At 41.4% G+C, this 14,508-nt stretch overlaps 1 non-coding gene across 1 annotated transcript; it reads right to left on the reverse strand.

Annotated features, from left to right (window-relative positions):
• Positions 1-10,858: 10,858 nt before the first annotated feature.
• Positions 10,859-10,964, reverse strand: LOC115515102. Its single transcript, XR_003969166.1, has one exon. It is a non-coding gene; the product is annotated as a U6 spliceosomal RNA (small nuclear RNA).
• Between the last annotated feature and the right edge of the window lie 3,544 nt (positions 10,965-14,508).

Consider the following 14,508-nt stretch of genomic DNA (forward strand, 5'->3'; position numbering starts at 1 on the left):
GGCCGCCTCCTGAAGCTCCTCCCCCTCCTCCGCCTCCTCCTTCCTCCTCCTCTTCGCCCCCTCCTCCTCCCTCCCCATCCTCCTCTTTCTCTCCAGACTCCTTCACCTCCCTCGCCCTCCTCTTCCTCCTCACCCAGGTTTTCCCAGACCCTTATGGAAAAGAAGTGTTCCACCTTCCTGGCCTTGATGGCTGTGCCTCAGGCACTGAACCATCCGTGGCAGGCAAAGTGTTTGGTGCATACTAGTCACTTACTACTTGTTTGCTAATCTCCACTCAACTGAACTCTGTCAAATTGTTAAATGGATTGCAGTTGGGTAGGGGAGAGGCAGAGGGTAGTGTGCCTTTGGAGCAGGAGGGCTAGGCAATATTGCAGGAAAATCTTACCCAAATTAGCAACTCAGTGTCCGATTGGGGGAAGAAATAAGAGTTCTACTAAAAGGTGGGCAGTCTATGAACATTTTAACAGAGGCACAAGGAAAGTAGTCTGGAAGGGAGAAGTAAACTAGGAGACACAAAAAAACACTGGGAGAATTTGGGACTAGCCACAAAAGGCTAGGGAGTGAAAGCAATCCCATGATGCAATTACAGCCTCCCTAACATGTGAAGAATCCCCTACTCCAAAAAGTTGTCTGTCTGTCTGTCTCAACTGTCTTAATTTCCTCAACAACCAATGATACTAGTTTTTAAAGACATTTAATGGGCATGCATACAGAAGGACTCAGGGAGAGGCTAATGTGGAGAATAGACTATATGGGGCAGGGAGGAAGTAGGGAGATCATTTAGGAGACTATTGAAATAATTCTTTGAGGAGATAATTTTGGTTTGGTCCAGAGTGGCAATGCAGGTGATGAGAGGTTGTTAATTTTGTATACAAGTTGAAGGTAGGACTAACTAATAAGATTTGTGACAGACTCGACCTGGAGTATGAGAGAAAGAGAAGGATGACTCCACAAAATTTGGCCTGACCAACTGGAAGGATGGAGTTGATATTTAGGGAGCTGGAGAAAACTGCAAGAAGAGTATGTTGTGGGGAAGGGTAGGAATCAGAGGTTTGGTACCTAAGGTACCCAACATTTAGAGTTTGGGAGACGGAGAAGAAGCAATCAGTGAAGTAGAAAGAGAACTAAGAGATGTGTTCTAGAAGCTGAATGAAGAAAATATTTCAAGAAGGAAGGAATGTGGTTGTTGTGTATTGGTTTGTTGTGATTTCCAAATCTCCGCATTTATGACAAAAATGAGATTGTTTTTAAGAGTAAAGTTTTGATTAAGAATGAAGTAAGCTGCGACGGGCTAAGGACATCGGGTCTGTTGTTGTTTATAAGCACTTAGGAGCTCAGGTGCTGGGGGCTTAGCAGTAAAAACGTATGAAGGAAGAAGCAGCTATGGCAAGGGGGACATTAAGACTCTAAATACGAAGAGTTTGTAAGGACTATCAGAGGGTGTTTGCCCTGTGCAAGGTGACTGTCTCCGCTGACCACAGTTCCTGGAAGACCTTGGGGCAATTAACGCCTGCTGCTGTAAAGACAATTCTTACCCTCAGTGCAAAACCCAAGTAATGGCAGACCAAGGAGACCTTGCTGATCAGCAGTAACATGCTACTAGCAACAGGGGATTTTTAGTTTTGCGCTGCCAGCGGTTGATTGGCTAAGCTGGCTCTCCTGAGTATCAACTGGTATAAAGGAACACTTCAACTAAATATGGTCTTTCTTTCATCTTCCCTTGCCTGGAACAATAGTGTGATTAATCTGTCATTGGTTTGGAGTATGTTATTCTTTACTGGGTTATTAAGAGACATTATCCTGTATGCCATTGGTTTATAAAATTCCTACAGCGAACCTGTGAAAAATAAATTCCTGGGACAGACAAACTCAGTCTCTGAGGATTAATTTGCCTCCCCCCAAAAAACCGTGGTCAGCCAAGTCAATGTTATGTCGGATAAGGATTGAGATTTGATTACTGGACTTAATAGATTCAATGTCATTCGTGATGGTAGTAAGAGGAGTTTCACTGTAGAGAGGCAAACAGAACCCTAACTGGAGATCGTTCCAGAGAAAACAGGAGTGAGTATTTCAACTCATTTCAAATAGAGTGGGGCTACTGGAGGATTTTTTTTTTAAGACTAGAGATATTATAGTATGTTTACTGATAGAGGTAATCTAGTAAGTAGCAAGGGAAAAAAAATCATGATATAAGAGACAAAGGAGAGAAATGCTGTAATGATATGGCCTTGAGTAGGTAAAAGAGGACGCAATCTAGTGTATAAGTTGAAAGATTAACCTTAGGAATATGGAGAATTCATCCATAATACAAGAAGAAGGAAAGTGAACGGTAACTAATTTATGGCAGATGTGGGCATCGGAGATTGTAGAGTTCTCTTCTGATTGCTTCTGTTTTCTCACTGAAATAAAAAGCAAGATCTAGACTAGGTTATGTTGTAGTAACAAACAACCTCCCTCTGTATTGCAGCAGTTCAACACATCAAAGGCGTGTTTCTCTCTTGCTAAATGTCTATTGCTGATCAGCCTGGGAATGCTGCTCTGACTCATCCATGGGGCTAGAGGGCTCTCTGTGCTCCTCTGTGGCTGACACTGAAAAGAGAAGAGTGGCATACTGCCACTTAGAGCCTCTGTCTGGAAGTGTTATATCACCCTTCTACGTGTCATTGGCCAAAATAAGCAACACTGCCATATCTAATTCAAAGTGGGGCCATGGGTGCAGTCTTACTATGCTTCTGGAAGGAAAGGAAACCAGAACATATGTGAGTGGAAGAGGAGGTTTGGATGATTATGGAGAGTGAAGGCATAAAATAATGTTTTGGAGAGTGGGATAACAGGTGTAAATATGACTAAGGACTGAATGAATGCCAAGGACGGGGTGGGGGGCGGGCATATGTTAAAACCGGTTAGGGTGATGGGCTAGGTGGTGCCAGATGAAGGAAGGATCAGAGATAAAGTGGTCAGGTCCCGTGGAGGAAAACAAAACTAAACAAACAAAAGGTCCAGTAGAATGAAAAAGAGGAGGATGTTTGATTTGCAGAAGTACATAATGAGGAACATTCTAGAGATGGGTGCCGGGAAGCAATGGGACTGCAAGCCAGATGGTGGATGTGCAGTGCAACCTGTAAGTTCTCTTTTTGAGCGGCCCTGCCCGCTTCTTTTGCCAACAGTGCCTTGATTTCCTTTTGATTTCCTTACTCACACAGGGTTCATTTAGTCTTCATGGGTACCTCTACATGTATTTGCAACTTGCTTTACAAAATACATGTGAACTCTCTTTACTTTGTGTAGCAAGCTATAAAGACTTTCTCCAGTTGCCTAAATTATCAGGAGTCAGAAGACATTAAGTTGACAAGAAATTGGGCATATATTATTTTTGAGAGGCCCTATTTTAAAGATGATAATGGATCTGAGAGGATTTTATTATCCAAAAATAAATTGTTATGACAATTCAAAAAGTACTGTCACCTTATTACTTTTCTAAACTGTAAAGATTGGTCAGGGCTTGTAACAGGGCTTTATTGCTTCCTTGTCATCAAAAATACCAACAAGAAGTGACTATGGTGCATAGAGTAATGGCCTCCCAAGGACGTCTGTCTGCTAATCTCCAGAGCCTGTGCATATGTTATAGTTCATGGCCAAGGGGAATGGCAGCACATGAAATTTAGTTTGCTAATCAGCTGGATTTAAAATAGGGAGATTATCGCTTCTCGGCCTTTTGGCTAAGATCAAGTGTAAAATAGGGAGATTATGTTGAATTATCTAGACAGGCCTTGAAGGTTGAAGAAGTGGACACAAGAGTAAGTATCATAGTGATGCCATGTGAAAAAGATTCAACTGGCCATTGCTGGCTTTGAAGATGGAAGGGGGTCATGAGCCAGGGAAAATGGCAATCTCTAAAAGGTAGAAAAGGCAAGAAAATTAGATTTTCCTCTCAAACCTCCAGAAAGGAATGCAGCCTGGCCAACATCTTTCTGTTGGCCCAGTAAGACCTGTTTTGGACTTCTGACTCCCAGGACTGTTAGATAATAAATTTTTGCTGGATGAAGTGTGTTCTAAAGTGTAATGTGGTAAAGCAGCAATAGGAAGCTAATAGAGTGACTAATCATATTGGACAACCGACCTTGACCCTTTTTCCTTCCCCCAAAGAAGGGAAATTGGCAATCCCAAACCTTGGTCCCTACCAAGTCACTACCAAACCAGTGACTTATTTCAAGGACCTGTTGGTCAATCAGTAGTGTTGGAGGAAATCTGAATCAACTTGTCTCTCCAGAAGGATCGCCCGTGTTAAGCAATGGCAAGGAAAACTATTTGGCACCATTTACTTGAGTCAGTTGGAAGAAAAGATGAAATTCATAGGCTCTCTCTAGACGGCTTCTTCCCTTGGGCTCACTATACATTTCAGGTGAATCTGTGAATATCCTGAAATGGTCTACAAGTTGAGTTGCTTCTGAGGACTTTTCTGGTGAACAGATCCTTCCAGAGATCTGTGACCAGAAAGAGAAAGTTGCTAGCTATGCAGCTGTGGTGTCGCACACAATGCTGTGGTCTTGGTGTTACAGTAAAAAAAAAAGCTACAACTGATGGAGCCTCTGCTATGACGTGTGTTGTCACACAGCTCACAGCTGTCACACAGCACTGTAACCCTCCCAGCCTCCCTCCTAGCTATTAATAATCCTAGCTATTAGTAATCCCCCGTTTCACATGAGAAAATTGTGTTGCACAGAAGCTGACGAACTGGCCTCAGTTTTGTAGCCAGGGAACGGTGGTGCCACCTTCCTCCACCTCTTTCTTTACATGATAGCCTGCTGCTCCCCAGCCAGCTGCCTGTCCGTACCTGTTTCTTATTATTGTAAGTATTAAATGAGACTCTATGCATGAAATAGATTTTGTAATTACTTAGGTAAAGAATTGGGGGAGAGAATAGAGAGCAGTAGATCAATTGAGACAATCTACCTTGAAAACAATCATAAGTATGCTTTAGCAACTGACTGAACAGAGTAGAGACCAAGTCTGCTGAGATCCAAGTTCTTTTTTTCCCCCTTAAGATATTCAAGGAAGAAATATTGCTTCTGCCTCCTGTATCTTCATAGATTAAAAAAAAAAAGTTAATAGTTGATCTACATCAGTGGTTCTCAACCTCAAGGTGATTTTGCCCCAAGGGAAAACTTGCAATGTTTGGAGACATTTTGTGTTGTCATAAAGTGGGGGTTGCACCTAGTGGGCAGAGGCCAGGGCTGCTGCTAAAATTCCTACGGGCATACGACAACCTCCCACAACAAAGAATTACCTGGCACAAAATGTCACCAGTGCCACAGTCTGTGGGGCCAAGGAGAAAATGCTTACAATTAAATTCCTTATGTTGTTGGTGAATTATAAGAGGCAGAAAACTGATATTAGGTTTATATTAAAATGAAGAAGGAAATAGAGGTGCCTGGGTGGCTCAGTCAATTAAGCATCCAACTCTTGATTTCGACTTAGGTCATGATCTGGCTCGTGGTTTGTGAGTTCGAGCCCTGCATTGGGCTCTGCGCTGACAGCATGGAGCCTGCTTGTGATTCTCTGTCTCTCTCTCCCTCTCTCTCTCTCTCTCTGCCCCTCCCCCCTCAAACATAAATAAACTTTGAAAAAAAAATAAAATGGGTAAGGGAATAAAGAAAACAGACAAGTTTCACATGTAACCCCTCTTTCTTCAGCGGCACAGAAAAGCTCCTTACGGACGCCGTGCAGAGATCAGGGAAATTGGAGGAAGGTTTTGATCATTTCTGTAACTAGGTAAAAGCAGAGCAACTCCTCTCACAGACCGTCACTGTGGGATAGTAAGTGTGGGAGCGAAGGAACAGTACAAGAGGAATGCTTTTTCGCGAGAAGGAGATGGGGCTCTGTTCTCTTTTGCCACTTCTCTTGCCTGCAGCGTAGGACTGCAGTGCAGGAGAGAAGTCAGAGCGTGTACCTCCCCTGTAAAACCAGACTGTAACTAAAGAGCTCGGGAAGACTTCTGCTGAGATGGGCAGCAGCTGAGCTCTCCAAGCCTGTGGTGGCTGAGGGTGATGGCAAACACATTGCCAGGAACGAGGTGCCTTCTTCCAGCTAACCTTAAGCAGAGCAAGGACGGTTTGGCTCCAGGCCAACCGCCATCAAAAGGTGTGATAGTCACCTTTGCACGTATCTGGATTACAGGGTGAAGGATTCCTACGTGTACAAAGACAACATTACTGTTTTGTTTTATTTTAAATTAGCTGAGTAAATAATTCCTTTGCATCAGTTTTCTGGTAAGCCCTCACGTCTTCTCTGTAGGTGTCCATCTTCAGAGACTAAAATATAGTCATAGTTGTACAGGTACCTTTAGCTGCTCTGTCACCCCATCTTTATCATAAGGAACAGTCTCCTGACTTTAAGAGTTCTTTAACTTAAGAAGTCCATATCTAGGTCACGATCTCGCGGTCCGTGAGTTCGAGCCCCGCGTCAGGCTCTGGGCTGATGGCTCAGAGCCTGGAGCCTGCTTCCGATTCTGTGTTTCCCTCTCTCTCTGCGCCTCCCCCATTCATGCTCTGTCTCTCTCTGTCCCAAAAATAAATAAACGTTAAAAAAAAAAAAAAAAGAAGTCCATATCTGAGCTCATGGAATATTTCTTCGTTTTATCATGACGGCTGACACTAGACAGAAAGATTCTTGTAGGTAGACACTGTCCAAACCATCTTTTATCCACAGAACCTAAAGCCTAGCCTGACATTCCCCTAGATACGGTGACAAGAAAATGGCGAGTGGGAAGGGAACGTAGAAGGGAGACCCATTTGGGGATAGAATCCTCTTGCCCAAAGGCATTCGTAGAGCAGCACAAATCAGGAGCTTAAAATGTTAATTTGATGAACAAAACCAGTCTCTGGGAGATGGTTGCCAACTTCTACCAGAGGAGATGCCATTGATCTAAAGACTCCAGATTTTGTGTGAAGCAAGAGTACCCTGGGTTGGGAGACACGTGTGCCCCTCTTCTCCTGTGCCCGGGTGAGGCTGGGGTGGCAAGGAGTTGGGGAGGAAGCTGTCAGACTTCCAGGAGATCCTTCCTGTCTCCAAGCCCAAGCACGGTCCACCTACCACCGCAGCCACGGCAGCAGCCACATCTGTTCTGCTCCTTCTGCTGCTTCCTATTCTGTCTTTTGAGCTTGTAAACTGCTTTCAAATGGGAGCAGCTATGAGCCTGTATGTGCCTTCAGCTGTTTCTAATTCTCTTCCAGGCCCACTCTCTCCCAGTAAATGACACATTGTAGAAGGTGTTTTATAGCTCCACTTGTTAATAGAGCCAGACAGTTCTGTAACAAAACCTAGCACAGTAATCAAGGTTAAAACACAAAATCATATAATAGGAGTAAGATAAATACAATTTCATCTATAAAAGAAGGAGCTGGACCATCTAATTTTTAAAGTGCCTTCCAATTCTAAAATTCTAACCTATAAAACAACATTTCCTCAAAGTCGAGGTATATGTTGTTTTGTGCTTGGGTGGTTGGAACACTCCCCTGTTAGCGGAGTTAGCTTGTCTTCACAGATTCTACTATAAACAAGTGAATGAATGATAAAGGGATAATTGAATCTGCTCCTTTTCTCTGTGCCAGAGATTCAGGATTGAATGTCTATATAGGACTCCACATTGCGTTTAAATATACATTTTTTTTATGTGATAGAGAGTGTGAGCCGGGGAAAGGGGCAGAGGGAAGAGAGATCTTAAACAGGCTCCACACTCAGTGTGGACCCTGACGCAGGGCTCAATCCCACATCTGGGATCCCCATCTGGGATCATGACCTGAGCCAAAATCAAGAGTTGACTGCCCAATTGACTGAGCCACCTAGGCGCCCCCTTAGTTATTTTTTCTTTTACTTATCATTGGTGTTTAAAAGATAATAATTGTCAGTAAATAATTGCAGGCTGCACTATCAGATAAAATATTATTCTTTAAACGTTCCTTATTAATGAGCATTTTCTTCCTTCTTTTTAGATGAGAAAAAAATTCTGAATGGGTATCAAGGTCTCAGTTTAACTCAGTTAATGAAAAATTAATCCATCATCCTTTGTTACTTTGTGATTAATGTTGGTCCATTGCCAACTAGTTGCTACTGAGTTGATCTATAAGTTCAGAGAGGATCTATTAATGAAGAAGTAAAGTGCTGTTGAACAGATCTGTGTATACTGTCCACATCCCTGTTCAGGATGGGTGAGAGAGGAGGGTGTGAGAATAAGCAGTGCGTTCTCGCCTTCTCAGTAAAGACAAGAAGAAACACAAACTTCTTGGAGTTTGGCTCCTTTGGCAATTATTTCCCGGCCGTTTACAGACACCGCCTGTAGTATTAGAAGATTCCCACTAGGTGGCACATGTAATCAGGGTTCCTTTTCATCAGCCGACTGAAGCCTGCTGGGCCTTTCTGAATCATGAAATAATTTATTATTCTGTGTTAATTTGGACTTACAGAAAGCTTTCACCTCTCTCCACACTTCTGTGACTTTTTCTATCTTTCTACTTTCCTGTATTTTATTTTGGTTCTTGGGAATCTGGGTCAAAACCTAGGGATAGGCATAGAGTTGATGGCCACCATGGTAGTGATAATCATGACAGATGACTTAGAGACACTGATAGTGACCTTTTATTGAAGACTTATGATGTATTTCTAGGTATTGATTCCAAGACTCACAGAAACTCTGCAAGGTTGCCTTCGTTTTATGAACAAAGAAACTAAGGTTCAGAGAACTGAAGCAAATTTCCCAAAGATACCCACAAGGAGGTAAAGAGGCACAGCATGAATCCAGTTTATGTAATTGCCAAGGTATTAATGATCCTTGGGTCATTCACAGAAGTTGAATATTGGTTGCAATGAGATAAAACAGGAGTCTAGCCTTTGTGAAGTTCATAATCTAAAAGAGGATATAAAGTAAAAATAAGGGAAATAGAGCAAATTATTTGTAATACAAATGAAAGAAATATGTATATGTATATATATGACATTTATAAGACCATAAATTTATAAGGAGTGTGAGTGTTGGTAACACTAGGTGTGGAGTCAAGAAGACGTCCTGAAGTCGATTCTTCTCTTGGAGTAGAATTTTCTGTGGGGACAGTTCTGAAGACAGGAGTGATAAAGGCAGAAAAAGAGCAGATATTCTTGGGTTTAGCTCTCAAACCCAGGAATCTTTATTGTTAATGGTGGGTTTCTTTTTTCATGACACTCAGATTTTCTCTATGCCCTTGGAGGTGATATCTCAGCTAGAGCTCTATACACAGATGAAGAGACCTAAGGAAAACATTTTGAGGGTTAAGAAACCCAACTATTCCAGATTCTTTATCCTGTAGAACCATAAGAACAGCAAGAGCCAGGAATATCATAATACTAAAATAAATGAATGTTTATTTGCTGGAGGCTGGGCATCCCACCTGGTACCTTGCATGCATCACTGAACTTAACCCAACTCCATAAAATGTTTATTAAATTAGTATTCCCTCAGAATGTCGAGCTTAGGCAGGTTATGTAACTCACCAAAGAGCGCACAGCTAGTGAGTGATGAGGCCGAGATTTCATCCAAATTGGCAGATCAAAGAACCCAGCTTTTAACCTTTAAATACAGTGCTTCCATTTAACATGCATGCTACATGGCAGTGAGCAAATGCTCTGGCCATCGTAATACTAACTTGATTTTGATTTATAAGATTGAAAGAGCTTCAAGGATGTTATTGGATTTGAGGCTAGCAGAAATCCAGTGAGAAAGACAGTTTAGATTTCTTACCGCTTCCCTTCCCTTCCACTGTCCTTCCTGCCCCTGCTGATGGATACACATGCCTCCAACAAAGAGTTAGTAACTTAGGTTAAGTCACAGAGCTACTAAGTGGCAGATACTTGAAACCAAAATTCTCATCCTTACCCATTGCCTTTCTCCTCCAATAGCAGCACCCCTTTATAGTAAATAATGTATTATTAGGTAAAATTTTCTGCCATTGGCACTGAGAATACATTATCTCCAAGAGTTTCTGTTAAAAGTCAAACAGAGCTATGTAGGAAATACTGCATGAATATCAAATAATACATAATGGTATATATTTTAAATTACTTAAAACTCCCTGCAAAGGAAGAAGAATCGGAAATGCTTTTCCAAATATTTTACATGAATGATTTTGGAGACATATGCAGTGATTTATAAAACTATTTGCAATCAACATCTGTGTTTTTATGTGTTATAAATAGAGAGGTCTGTACTTTATTAATCCAACAGAACATAGTAGAGTTTAAGGTAAGAAAGCTGTTCAGTTACAGCCTAAGATATTACAGTAAGTTTTTATACAGTCCCAATATTTCCAATACCCTCTAAGCTGCAAAATTCTGTGAACTCAAGTGAGGGAAGAGTGGTCCAAAGGAAAGGACCCTAGGGTAGTCATCAGTTGGGTGTGGAGTCAACAAAGGAAGTGTATGATGTAGTCACTACACCACTCTGGACCCCAGGCTCCTCGTCTGTAACAGGAGAACCCCAGAAGACCTCTAAGATCCCTATACTTCTAAAGAATAGTTCTTAATCTGAATCATATTTTGAGATTTGTGTTATTCAGCAGAAGACCCAGAACTTTTAAGAATGGTCCAGGCTGAGAAATAGATTGTGGACTTTCCATTATTCTTTTAAAATTATTTTTTATTATTATTATTCATTTTTACGGAGATTTTTTTTCTTTATTGAAAAACTTAAGACTTGGGCACATCAAATAAAACCAGTTTCTGGGGGAGAAAAATCAAAACCCAAACAGAAAAAAAAAAAGTTAACACTGTCGGGGCCACAGCAGAACCCAGAGGATATATTCTTTTAATTGAAAAATTCTAGGTGCTTCCTAAAAATATGGAATGCTTCATGAATTGCATGTCTTCCTTGGGCCGAGGTGATGCTCATCTTCTTTGTGTTGTTCCAATGTTAATATATGTGCCGCCAAAGCGAGCACCCATTACTCTTTTTTACCAGTGAATTCACAGGTGGTGAAAAAACATTTTGACGTGGTGAAGCTCAGGTTTTATTTTCAAAGCACCCACCTGGCTGCTTCCACCGCAACAGGCAGGATGGATGTATAGTCTCAGGTCCTTTGCCATTGTTGGTAGAAAAAGTGGTCAAATGCTGTGCAAAGAGGAAATGCTATGAACACAGATTCATTCCTCTGGTTGACAGTTCCTTTGACTCTGGCCCACAGAGAGGCCATACTGTTTCTGATGACAGATGGCGCACTTCACAAAAGATCATCACCACAACCTGACGGTTGGGCGGAGGCTACCACTTTATTCCTCATTGTAATGGGCTGCAGATGTTCAGTATATATGAATGTGGAATGCATGAATATCCAAAAGTGATTATCAAGGCATCGCATTCCTTTGGATGATAAACTTCGTTCAGCACTGAAAGAAGAAAAAGGGTAAAAAGAAGAAGGGTGAGAGTGGGGGAGGGGAGAGAAATCTTGAAAAAACTTCCAATGTTTCAAGAAATGTTTGCATTCTCTTGTGGGCCACCTGTAAACTAATTTAAAAATTTGGGTTGCAAATTAGTGCGCCAACGAGGTAGGCTTAGGTTTGATTCTGCAGGTAGAAGGAATTGGGTTTTTAGGACCCCTAAGCCACAGCATTGAGCTTGTATGTACCAGACCAAATTCTTGCAGACTTTCAAAGGTGTAAATGCTATTCTTAGTTAGAAAAAAAAAAAAAAAAAAAAAACCTGAAGGATTGCAAATAGAAATTAAAAACTTAGGATTTAATAAACTATGGTTCAAATGTAACACACATCTCCCAGAAAGCAAGGCACAAGTATTTGGTCCCCTGGTTTGAACTGATGGTATCACAGGATGCATCTTTTTATACCTTTCAAGTAATGAATGTCTTTGTGTTCATGAAATAGAAGGCGTTGGAATTTTCCTTGGCCTCCTAGCCGAGTTGGCTGCCCCTGTGTTAACCTCCCAGGTATGGTCAACTGTCTAGCTTATGTACCAGTGTCCACGTTTTATGCTTGAATTCCTCCAAAGATGGAGAACTCACTGTCTCTCATGATGACCCACCTTGGACAGTACTTCTTATTAAATCGTTGTACTTATGTTAAAATTAAATTTGCTTACCCGAAGTTCTTTTTTTTTAATCCATCAACGAAACAATAATTCAAGAAGCATTTCGTAGTATCTGCTACATGTCAGGCCCTGTTAGTCCTTAGGAATAAAAAGATGAGAAAATTATATATGGTTTAGCTGATCTTGTGGGATTTATAATCCAATTGGATGGATCTCTCCATTTTTTCCATCCTAATTCTTCTAGAAAATAGGTCATGCTCCTGTGGACAACAGTGGTACTCTACTGTAGGTACATCAGCATCTCAGTAGAGAAAGGGGCTATAACCTGAAGGGGTCCCTAAGTGACTCTATTTACCACCACAGCCCTGTTTAAGAGTCATTGTTCTAATGCTTTTATATTCCTCCAGAAGTCCAATCTTACTCCAGCAGGATGTCAGATCAAATATCTGAAGAAAACTGTCATATTTCTTTCTTCCCTCCATCATCATTTCTTCCAGTTAAACATGCCACAGAATTCAAACTATGATTATTTTATTCTGAAGGAAAGATGGCCTCAAAAAAAGCTGTTGAGAGCAGCTCTAAAGGCAGAAGAAATCTGTGAGAAGTGAACCTGAATCCATCAGGCCAAAGCAACAGCCGAGGAATAAGAGAGGTGACCAGCAGGGAGAAGCCTGAGCTTTGTGTGATGCCCTGTAGATGTGGTCTTTCCAGAAGAACATCGTCCACAGTGACCAACCAAAAGTGTGGGGAGCACGGAGAAGAAAAGGCAAGTGGATGCACTTAGTTCCCCATCTTCTTTTCTTCTTTCGTTCTGAGGCACAACAGATTGTTCCTTGATGGGGGTTAGAAACCAGGTAGAAGAAAGCATATTCTGTACCGTGAGCAAGTTAAGATTTAGAGACAGCTACAGAGAAGCAGGGAAAGACAGAGAGAGGGGGGGGAAAGAGGAAGAAGAAGAAGAAGAAAAGACAAGCTAAGATAAAAATCATTCCCACTTATATAGCTGGAATGTTTATAATGTAAAGAGACAGCTGCATTAAAGGATTAGGCCCCACTGCCTGATTAACATCATTTGATCTTTTGCTATTGAAAAGACCCTGTGTATTTTCAAAGGCAGTGGGTTTCTTAAATAAAACCAGGAGTCTGGGTTGCAGAAAGCTGTTAAAAACAACTCACTTTTAGTTTAGTTTAGTAATCTTTTTGTCCTACCTGCTTCATAATCTTCAGTTTCCTTCTTTGTGTTCTTGGGGGAGAGGGCTGCACCTAAATCTGAAAATTGGGGCTCCAGGAAATACGATATGACAAAAATAAGCATGAAAAGTCATGATGACCTAAATCGGTCAAATCAGATTTTTCCCATGAATATCATCCTGGGGAGCTTCTTTTTCTGTTTTGTTCTGAGTTTATTTTTTTTTATCCTTTACTCTCCATTGCCAACCATCACCACACAATTTCAGTGAGAGAGATTAGCACATCATTATACCATACCATTTTCTATATTATTAATCTGCTTTTCTTTCTTCCTTCCTCCCTCCCCCTCCTTTCCTTCTCCTTCCTTCCTTCCTTCCTTCCTTCCTTCCTTCCTTCCTTCCTTTTTGTAAGTTAAAAGTGAGATCGGAACTCTTAACTGAATTAGATAGAAATTGATTGTGAGGAAGTCAAAATTTTCCATTAGCCAACTTGTGGGAGGAATCAGAGCATCTCCACATCCATACTGTCATCCCAGGGTGGCCGGGCAAAGAGGTGGGAGGGCCTCTGGTCATTTGAGAGGACCAAGCAGTCGTCATAACTAGTTCAGTCTCTGTGGCCCATTCAGCTCTTGGCATAGTTGCCAAGCCAGCCAACAAAGGAGCATTGTAATCCTGACAGTTTCCCAGCATTGACTGGACAGGCACAGACCACCAACCAGCTCCCTTCACTCCTACTGTTCACAAGTGAGACCATGAATGGAAAAAAAAAAAAGTCAGTGGCAAAAATCCCACATCCTGCTAAGTTGCTGTGCAGATGCTTTTCTAGCGAGTGAGTCTCCCTCCAGGCTGGTGATGCTCATACCTGTTTCCTTTTTCTTTTTTGTTTGTTTGTGTTTAAGTATATTTAGCTGAAATGGTGATAACATAATTCTCACTGATGCCTACCAAAAAAATTAGGTTCGACTTTTGATAAATGAGCATATGGCACACAGTAATATGGAAAATGGGAAGTGTAACAAAAATAAAATGTCATAAATGTAAAGAAGATAAATTGAGGTAGGCTGCTGCTGAGTTAAGAAACTAGTGGTACAAGCCACTGTGAATCTTATGCAGTTGAATTTGGAGATAGAAGAATATGGTTTTCAGGTATAAAGTGGAATCATTTTAACTCAATTTTGAATTTTGAATATGTGCCCCAAAGTCTGCCCTTTGTGTAGACCAAGCCAAGAACATCTCCAACTCTGGTTTTAAAA

This window comes from Lynx canadensis, chromosome B2 (genome assembly GCF_007474595.2).
Source record: "Lynx canadensis isolate LIC74 chromosome B2, mLynCan4.pri.v2, whole genome shotgun sequence".
NCBI classification, from domain to species: Eukaryota; Metazoa; Chordata; class Mammalia; order Carnivora; family Felidae; genus Lynx; species Lynx canadensis.